The following is a 9,207-nucleotide window of genomic DNA, read 5'->3' as shown; positions in this document are numbered from 1 at the left end:
CTATATCTAAAGGCCGGTGTGTTTGGTTTGGTTTTACTTACACCCAGCCCCGATAACCCCAATAAACTAAATAAATGGAAGTAAATAAAATAAACAAAGGAAAATATACGCAAGATCAACAAAAGCTTAACATAAACAAAGCAATTTGTGAAGCAAAGAAAGCAAATTATACGTGTATGATATCAGATATCGTCAATGCAGGGTTCCCTATGTGTGTAGCTACACATGCACGTTGACATCCACGGGGTGTTTTACCGACACACGTCTCGCCTATGCACGACTTTTCACATAGGGCGGCAAGAGTTGTGCAACCTTGGTAGTGAGAGGCGTGTGAGTTTTGATTCCCCAATCCCTGCAACGCGGCTCTTATGTGTCGAAGTATAGGTACGGAAATAATTTCTAATACATGTACAGTACGGCTGCGTGACTTAGCTAGAACTGGAAACATAAAATAGCTGACTGATGCCATGCCATGTGTGTTTTGAAAGCATGGAAACAGCGTGGGCTTGCTGTCACAGCTTTGGAAGTCATTTTATTTCAGCAAACCAGTGAATCCTATAACAGGCGTTCAATACGATGTACCTTTTCCTTATTATCTACTCTGCACAGGCAAAGGGTTGTGCGCCGAGACTTGATGCAAACAACATTGTGATGTGATATATGTACCCTTTAATATACGAAAGTAAGATCGTAAATAACACGTTTGATGGTCGGTGCACACAGACACTTTTATGTGGCGAATGAAACATACATGCCTTCAGAGTAGATGATGAGTAGTCGGGTGAACTGACAAGTGAAAATGGTCACAAGCATAACTGAAAAGTCCTACGTAGGTAAGTGTGTAAGAACAAATCGTTCACAACTATATCCAGGCATGCAGGAGTGGGCCCATTCGAAAAGAAATATAATGTATCGTCACTTTCCGATGTCAATGAGACACATGTACCTTTGGGTGGAAATTCAACCAAATATAAAAAAGCTAAAAAATAAAAAATAAAAATGGAAATGTCTACTGCACCCGGTGTTCCCAGGCGGTCACCCATCCAAGTACTATCCGGGCCCGACGTTGCTTAACTTCGGTGATCGGACGAGAACCGGTGTTTTCAACGTGGTATGGCCGTAGACAAATGTCAGCGGCAAACTTTACCTACATATACACACAGGGTAATGGGGAAGGAAACTGCGATGAAACAGCATTCTCGCGTTTTCAGTCGGTGTACACAATGATGTGTTTCTTGATTTGGGTATATCTTTACACGAATGAAGTCTGGCACTTGTGATACACGTCAACACTGTTTCTATGCGCATCTGCCACGAGAAAGGACACACTCGTTCGCCCACACTCGCCTCAAACATTCAGTTTTCGTCCCCCCAATAAAAACCATGCATGTAGTAGCCTATATGTTGTTTTTCGAATAAAATTAACATCAAAACGAGGAAGGCCCATACTGTCGTGATGCCAAGAAAGTCGGGTTAATCGTGGCAGGCAAAAAATATTTAATCTGTGACGATCGCGACTGCTAGTATCTGAACCTATGTACTACATTTTACTCTACACATGGGCGTTCGCGACCCGCTTGTGACCAGGATTCGCGTCTTAGCACAATGTTCCCTTGAGAGAAACATCAAGTTACTTAGTACTTATGAGACAAAGCAAATTTCAACTGAAAATGTAGTGCCCCAAATCATGTGTTCAGTATTAGTGTCAAATGTTTTCTGTCGCAAAATGGCGAACTTGCCAGAGAAACGTGCTTCATTGCCTTTGTTTGGGCGCTTGTTTTAGCTTATCAGAGGCAGTAACGAGGGGTGTTGTGGTTTACTTTCATAGTTAGATATCTTGAGAAACGACATGTAACATTTGAAACGATTGAATTTGTGTCTAGAGGCTCGAAATGTGCTTTTTGAAACAAACGATGTCTGCATTTTAGACGCGATGGCTTCATTGAAAATAGCCCGTGTGGCTTCAACATTCACCTGTGGTTGTTGTTATTGTAACAGACATGTAGCCAAATGGTTTTGCATCCAATCATGTAATTTACATTGGAAACTTTCCCCGATTAAGATGTGATTATTCAGATACAAATGCACGAGAAAGCACACGCGCTCCCGAGCTTGCAACTATCAGCCACAACAAGCAGGGTGTCTCCTCCGACGTCCGCGCCTCAGTAGTATCACCCGGGCTGGCTGTCGGGGAGAGGCATTCGCTCTCTGTGCTTCGTTTGTAGCTGACGTGACTTTCTACACTCAAACCTACCATTATGGCTGATGTTGCTGCTGCCCCGCTGCTGTCAAGACTCCCAAGAAGAAGGCTGCTGCCAAAGCCGAAGAAGGTTGCTGCACATCCTACTTATTTGGAGATGATCAAGAAAGCTATTTCATCCTTGAAGGAAAGGGGTGGTTCTTCCCGACAGGCTGTTCTGAAATACATCCTGGCCAACTACAAAGTTGGTGACAACCAGGTCGCCATCAATGCTCGCATCAAGACTGCTTTGAAAAATGGAGTCAATAACGGCGCACTGAAGCAATCAAAGGGAACTGGAGCTGCTGGGTCCTTCCGTCTTGGCGAGGTAAAGAAAGCTGAAAAACCCAAGAAGGCTAAGCCAGCTGCCAAAGCCAAAGAAGGCTGCCAAATCTCCCAAGAAAGTCAAGAAGCCAGCTGCTGCCAAAGAAACCTAAGACAGCCGCTAAGAAGGCCGCCAAGTCACCAAAGAAGGTGAAGGCTGCAGCCAAGCCAAAGAAGGCAAAGACCCTAAGAGAAGGCGGCGGCCAAACCCAAGAAGGTCAAGACCCCAAAGAAGGCAACCAAGCCAAAGAGGCATAAGCTCTCTTTGTCTCACCTTCGCTCCACATTTCTGTGGTCCAAGGCCCTTTCAGGGCCATCCAAATACCCCAAAAGAAAACTTGAAAACAGTGATAACAAAATAATGCTATTTATTTCAGCGGTATATCAGTAAGAAAGAATGCGTTTTCGTGATAACAGGTATGGTGGGAATGATGGGTTAGACTGATCATAATTAAAAATTCAGCCTTAGCAATAACTTCTTTGCCCGACAGTAAGTACACACAGAGGGTGGCAATACCGAGGTACCCATCAAACTCAAAGGCGAAGAGGCAAATGCCGTTGATCAAAGGAGGCTGCCTGTAAAAACCTATACATTGAGCAAAGAAGGATTTGATGGGTATGTTCCTAAATTGATATTATAGTGGGAGTTCTAAACCCTATCTAATGGCCGGTGTGTTTGGTTTGGTTTTACTTACACCCAAGACCCAAGCCCAATAGCCCCAACAAAATACCTAAAACATACACATTGAGCAAAGAAGGATTTTATAAGTATGTTCCTACATTGGTGATATAGTGGGAGTTCAAAAACACTATATCTAAAGGCCGGTGTGTTTGGTTTGGTTTTACTTACACACCCAGCCCCGATAACCCCAATAAACTAAATAAATGGAAGTAAATAAAATAAACAAAGGAAAATATACGCAAGATCAACAAAAGCTTAACATAAACAAAGCAATTTGTGAAGCAAAGAATGCAAATTATACGTGTATGATATCAGATATCGTCAATGCAGGGTTCCCTATGTGTGTAGCTACACATGCACGTTGACATCCACGGGGTGTTTTACCGACACACGTCTCGCCTATGCACGACTTTTCACATAGGGCGGCAAGAGTTGTGCAACCTTGGTAGTGAGAGGCGTGTGAGTTTTGGATTCCCCAATCCCTGCAACGCGGCTCTTATGTGTCGAAGTATAGGTACGGAAATAATTTCTAATACATGTACAGTACGGCTGCGTGACTTAGCTAGAACTGGAAACATAAAATAGCTGACTGATGCCATGCCATGTGTGTTTTGAAAGCATGGAAACAGCGTGGGCTTGCTGTCACAGCTTTGGAAGTCATTTTATTTCAGCAAACCAGTGAATCCTATAACAGGCGTTCAATACGATGTACCTTTTCCTTATTATCTACTCTGCACAGGCAAAGGGTTTTGCGCCGAGACTTGATGCAAACAACATTGTGATGTGATAACATCCAAGTTACTTAGTACTTATGAGACAAAGCAAATTTCAACTGAAAATGTAGTGCCCCAAATCATGTGTTCAGTAATAGTGTCAAATGTTTCTGTCGCAAAATGGCGAACTTGCCAGAGAAACGTGCTTCATTGCCTTTGTTTGGGCGCTTGTTTTAGCTTATCAGAGGCAGTAACGAGGGGTGTTGTGGTTTTACTTTCATAGTTAGATATCTTGAGAAACGACCTGCAATTTTTGGAAACGATTGAATTTGAATCTAAAGGCTCGAAATGTGCTTTTGAAACAAACGATGTCTGCATTTTAGACGCGATGGTTTCATTGAAAATAGTTATTGTGGCTTCAACGTTCACCTGCGAGTGTTATTATTGTAACAGACATGTAGCCAAATGATTTTTGCATCCAATCATGTAGTTAATCTTGCCTCGATTAAGAAGTGATTATTCGGATACAAATGCACGAGAAAGCACACGCGCTCCCTAAGCTTGCAGCTATCAGCCTCAACAAGCAGGGTGTCTCCTCCGACGTCCGCGCCTCCGTAGTATCCTAGGGCTGGCTGTCGGGGAGTCATAACACTAAAGTAAGGCCAGAAATGCTTGGAAAATGCTTTTTGGAAATTATTTGATAATGGTTGATATTTCAGATTCCAAACTGATATATAATCATTCATACCACCTCAACCCTAATATGGCATATGAGTAATCACGATGTACCATTCCCTAAGTCATAATGATTACTCGTAAAATATCGAAAACAGAGAAAATATTCCATGGGAGAAACACTTCAAAGAAACAAACTATATTGTGATCCACCTGGCAGGCAGACAGGGTGACAGCGTCATGTACCGCACGGGCAGTACATGCCAAGGACCGTCTCAAAATATCAGAGTGTCAGTATCACTGCTGATCGAGGGACTCTAGCGGAATTACAACAGGTGCAACTCGGCTGACGTTAACGCCGTCCCGCAGACGGTATTCGTCCTCGATTTTGAGAACAAGGTCTTCAGCCTTTTGCCACACTTCTGGGGTAATTCTCGCAAAAGAAGCATACACAAGCCCTTTAACGTCTGAAAGCTTGAATTTGGTATTCTTAATTTCTTACAGTTACCCCAGATCAGCTCGATGGGATTGAGCTCACAGTGCCGTACTGGTGTTCGCAGAACTATGTGGCCTTGTTTTGCAGCTTGTGTTCGTCAGTGATGTACTGGATTGGCTTTTTGTGCTGCCGGACTTTTCCATGAGCTGGGGCTTTGTTTCTGATTGCCTGTAAGGCACGTTACAGGAAGTGAGAAAATCCTGCAACTGAGCCTTGAGATTGCTCATGGTGGGTGTGATGGTACCAGGGACACACGCAGGTTATGGTAACTGGCGTTATCCAAAATGATAACGCTTGTTTCGTCCAGCTGCGGTAAAGCTGATGTTCGAACCAATCTAAAATACCTGCCCATTCATTTTTTCGTTATGGTAAATCACCATCAGATTTCTTGGCCTCAAAAACACAGTCACAACCCCAATCAGTCCCTTGCTACGGGTACCAGCATGCAAGATGATCAGGCGTCTACCTATGCCTGATGGTAACACTGGTGCCTTAGAACAATCTGCAGGTAGGCACATCCGATCGGTTGAGTGATTTTTATTACACCAGGTTTCATCAAGGTATATGATTTGAAACCCCAAATTGCGGTATTCTTCAACTGTTCTGAGATAAGCTGGACAGGATTGTGTACTTTCTCTCTAAACACAGCTCTGTCATCTCCCCTTTTGGTGTACCTGAACCCCATTTCTACCAGAGTTACAATAAGAGTTGTTTTCGAGACATTTTGTTGTATCTTTGATCTGATCTTATATTTTAGCACACTTCGGTGGGATTTTGCGTTCATACAGTTTATAAACTGCACGGCGTATGACACCCCCTTATCAAAGCTATCCAGTTTGTGTTTTCTACCTGGTTTTGATTTTGACACGACCCCTGAGTTAACTGATTTGTTTACAACTTTGTAAACCGACTATCTGTCAAATTAAGGGCTTTACACATTCTATAGTAAACCCTGTCATAGCTGACGAGACTTTTTTAAAGTAATTATTTTGAATATAATTATTACAAGAGTTCCATCTTTTCACACATAGATGTTAAAAAAAACAAAATTTTACAATCATTTATGTAATTTAATTAGTTGAGGCTATATAAATAATTATAGTCTGTATTTCAAAACTACAGTTTGTACTTAGAATGTACACGAATGTTGTTAAAATGTCGAAATCTCCTATGAAGTCACCCCTCAAAGTGTAATTTTTTCATCTGAGCTTTAATATCCAACTAGGTAGAGTCGTACATGTATCATATATGTGTTTTATCTTGTGTCAAATTCATCATATTGATATTGAAGCAGAAGCATTTTCCAATCATTTCTGGCCTTACTTTTTAGTCAACATATATCATCAAACACACACACCCTATGGACAAAACTGACCTTGAAATACTAGCCAACCATATCTCTAAACACACAATCTTCTGAGGGAGATCTAAACGCGCATCACCATAGCTGGACCACCAGAAGCCACTCAGACAAATTTGGAATTTATTATACGAATGGGCACAGCAAAACGACCTAATTATCTGGAAGAAATGACAAATCCCCAACCAGATACAGCCAACAGGAAAATCAAAACGGCAATAGACTAAACCATCACCACGCACAGTCTGGCATGTAAATCAACTTGGGAAGTATTCGACGACCCCTGGGGAAGCGACCGCATCCCCATCTCAATAAATTTCAATATTGGTCCCAATTTTACACCTGAGCTAACCCACCAAGACCCAAAACTCAACTACACTAAAGCAGATTGGAGAAAGTACCAAACCTTTATCAACCAAATTGACTATTCACAAATTATCAGTTCAGACCCTGAAACATTTTCCAACAATTTCACTAGAGAAATTATTAACATAGCTACTAAGTGTATTCCCAAAACAAATCCTAACTCCCAACGCAACAGGGTTCCCTGGTGGACCCCAGAAATCAAACAGGCAAGAAGACAGAGAAAACGAGCATTTAGACGCGCAAAACCACATCAACACGAACTCCCCACGCAAAACAACTTCGAGCAACAGTACACACATGCTTATCAAAAATACAAAAAAAGAACACTGGGAAAAATTCTGCAGCACTCTAAACATAACAAAAAAAAACAATTCTAAAGTCATGTGGAATAAACTAAAGGCAATAAACGGAACACACAAAAAATTCTACACAAATCCACAAAATACACGACTATACTGATAATAAATTAAAAGCACAAACATTAGCCCAGCATTATCAGCACATAAGCAGTAACACTAATCATCCCGCTTCACTCCAACAGAAAATACTCAGTACACCAGCTTACGTCATGCAACCGCCCCCAAGCCCATATATCCTACAATGCACCCCTAACAATACACGAGCTCACACACGCTCTCCAAAGCAAAACCACGTCATCTGCTCCAGGAGAAGATGACATAACTTACACACTACTAAAACAGCTCACCTTACACGGCAAAACGCTACTGCTAAATCTACTTAACACAATCTGGTACACCTCACAAATTCCTACTACATGGAAACAAGCACTTGTCATTCCAGTAAGGAAACCAAACAAACCACCACTACAGAACCCAGACTCATACAGACCCATATCACTCACATCGAACATATTCAAAATCATGGAAACAATAATAAAAAGACTTCAACATCACATAAATGTGGCAGATATATAATATTGTGTTTTACAATCATGTACATATTGGTTTCAAGACATTTTAACAATTTTATGAATGTTTGTATATTAATAGTTACATTGCAGTTTCAGGGATATCATTTTCATATTTGGATATCAATGGATGTGTATATTAACAGTCACTTTGCATTGCAGGTATAACATTTCTTATTTATATTAATGAATACGTTTCTATCAACAGGTCTGGCCATTTTGAAACTGACTATATTCTTCTTAACACAAGTCTATTATTAGCCAGAGGGGCGTGTCACGCTTTAAAACAACATTGAAAGACATATGGGTATATAGACCCTACCCTAGTACTATATAAAAGGAAAGGGATGTAACGACGGAACCACCCCTCCCCACCACCACGTAAACTATTTCTAAGGTCCCGTCGAGGCCCACGGATCAAAAAAGCGAGATGGTTTCCCCTACAAAATGAGCTATAAATTGTCACAATCGGATCATTATTTCAAAAGTTATTCGCCACGACTCACCGAAAACAGCAACCTCCGTAATTCCAAGCCAAAATCATGGATCACCCAAGACAGCGAAACTCACCTTTTAAATTCGTTTATTAATTCCAGCCACGTTGACAGCACCCATGTAGGGCTAGATTCACAAATCATTTCCTCGACAGTAAGCAGACATTTTCTCCAAAACCATCGGCAATCATACTCCTTTGTCGGCATAGATGTATCTTTGACATTTAAGAACCTCTAGCGACTATTCTTGGCGCAATTCCATTGTTCCGTCGTATCATCCAAAACAAAGGGATTGAATGGTAAGGTTAATATTTCAACGCTCCATTGAAGCAAACAGTCAAAATCTTACAGTATATCATATTTTCCACCTAATCGGATGGCCCAATTCTCTGTTTCTGCGGATCTGCTCAGATCACTTGAATGTCAAGGCCATCTTATACGACAGTGGAGTATGATTGCCGATGGTTTTGAGAAAAATGTCTGCTTACTGTCGAGGAAATGATTTGTAGGATGTTGTAATAAGTTTTAGGACCTGTGGAATGGCGCTGCTGATCGAATCTAGCCCTTCTTACCATAGGTGCTGTCAACGTATTCTAAATTCAACCAAACGAATTTAAGGAAGGTGAGTTTCATTTTGTCTTGGAGTGATCCGCCGATTTTGGCTTGGAGATTACGGAGGTTGCTGTTTTTAAAGGTGAGTCATTATGGCGAATAACTTTTTGAAATAATGATCCGATTGTGACGCCTTGATGAGCAGTGGCTCATTTTGTAGAGAACCATCTCTCCGCTTTTGATCCGCTGTGGGTCTCTGACGGGGCCTTAAAATAGTTTCATGGCAAAATCCTAACTTAGATTGAGAGGAGGGGTGCTTCCCGTCGTTACATCCCTTCCTCTTTATATATATATAGTACTAGGGTAGGGTCTATATAC

General features: G+C 41.5%; 1 non-coding gene and 1 pseudogene across 1 annotated transcript; one reads left to right on the top strand and one right to left on the bottom strand.

Moving 5' to 3' along the window:
• Positions 1–1,006: 1,006 nt before the first annotated feature.
• On the bottom strand, positions 1,007–1,125 carry LOC124289232. Its single transcript, XR_006901632.1, has one exon. It is a non-coding gene; the product is annotated as a 5S ribosomal RNA (ribosomal RNA).
• A 1,031-nt stretch (positions 1,126–2,156) lies between these two features.
• Positions 2,157–2,954, top strand: LOC124289202 (annotated as a pseudogene).
• Positions 2,955–9,207: the final 6,253 nt, after the last annotated feature.

This window comes from Haliotis rubra, unplaced genomic scaffold (genome assembly GCF_003918875.1).
Source record: "Haliotis rubra isolate DU_JTF1 unplaced genomic scaffold, ASM391887v1 Scf436, whole genome shotgun sequence".
In the NCBI taxonomy this organism is placed as follows: domain Eukaryota; kingdom Metazoa; phylum Mollusca; class Gastropoda; order Lepetellida; family Haliotidae; genus Haliotis; species Haliotis rubra.
This window is presented reverse-complemented; position numbering and strand designations above follow the sequence as displayed.